This window comes from Rhinolophus hipposideros (genome assembly GCF_964194185.1).
Source record: "Rhinolophus hipposideros genome assembly, chromosome: 11".
NCBI classification, from domain to species: domain Eukaryota; kingdom Metazoa; phylum Chordata; class Mammalia; order Chiroptera; family Rhinolophidae; genus Rhinolophus; species Rhinolophus hipposideros.
In genome coordinates this window covers 77,436,160-77,437,560 of record NC_138057.1, presented here as the reverse complement: position 1 = coordinate 77,437,560, position 1,401 = coordinate 77,436,160, and positions in this window count along the sequence as shown.

The window sequence follows — 1,401 nt, the reverse complement described above, 5'->3', positions numbered from 1 at the left end:
AAAAGAGCAGAGTGTCGTTTTTTGCGGAAGGGATGGGGTCAGCAGAGGGTTTGAGCCAGCTCAGGCAGTGGGCCTTGAGTATGGCGGGAAGGGTGCATATAGTGGGTTTGTGTGCCCAGCCCAGAGGACTAATAAACTGCAGCCTGGGGACAGATGGCCGATGGCGCTGGAGTCCCTCTTTCCTCATGTTCTTTCTGCACCCCTATGTCCAGACACAGAGGATACAGCTGGCCACAGACCAACACAGCCCCTGCCTAGCATGGCTCGGTCTGATGGTAGAGAGATATGTTAGGTGTGAGATTACCACGTGGTGTGCAACAAGCAGGAAGAAGGGAGCCCAGAGGGCACCTCCTGTGGGCTGGTGGGGGTGTGTAGGGAGTTAGTTGGGCCACACCGCTTCAGTGAGTGGGAAGAGCCCATGTGGAGGTCAGAGATATGACGGTGTGCCCAGTGTAGTCAGGAGGCTTCTCGCAAGAGACCTGTGAGCTGAATGCAGCAGAAGGACAAGGCTACCAGACCTAGCCATGGGGGGCCCACAGGAAGAGCAGCCCAGATAGAGGGCCCTGCTAGAAGAAGGGCCTTGCAGAGAGAACCATGGAGCACCCTGTGTGGCTGCAGCAGGGAAGGGCGTGAGCGGAAGTCACGGGGGGACAAATCATGAGATGACTAGACTCTGGCTTTGCCCAGGGTGGAGCTGGTTTACACCTGTTATCTCTGTGTGACTATCAGCAGTGCCCTCAGTGCCCCCGAGGAACTCCTGTGGTTGCGCCCACAGGGGAAGGGTTATTCCCCAAAGAACAGTCTGGGTGCTGGTACCAGATCAAGGAGGACCATTCCCACACATTCCAGGTGGGAGCATGCTCAGTGCCTAGAGAAGAAGATTCTCTCCTTGACTAAATTTTAGCCAGGTTCCTCTGAGCCCTCTTCTCAACTAGGCCTCAACCTTGACCTATAAAAATTACTACAGGCGCTTAGCGCAAGTGATTTCATCCACCTCTTTTCCCCCTCACATTAAGACTTAAACACTAACATACTTTCTAAGAGCTCAAGATTGCATCCCTAGGATGACCCCCGCCCCCTTACAGTGCCTGCCTGAGAAAGCTCAAGGGTGCCAAAAGAATTGACTGTTCGCTTTGTCATCACCTGACATCACCCCCCACACCACCCTGTCTTAGAGCATTTACTAAAAAGGCCTTATAATTGTGACTCCTTTCTCTGTCCCTTTGAAATGTTATCTGTATCTTCTGCAATTCAGGAGTGTCTTTCTCAAGGACCTGAACGCCATTGCTTTGAAATGTAATCCTCAGGAAGGATGGGGCCTCGCCTCAGTCTCCCAGTCTCTGTGGGAAGACAGAAGCCTAAGGGCAGTCAGTTCCCCGCAACACCAGCGAGCAGACACAG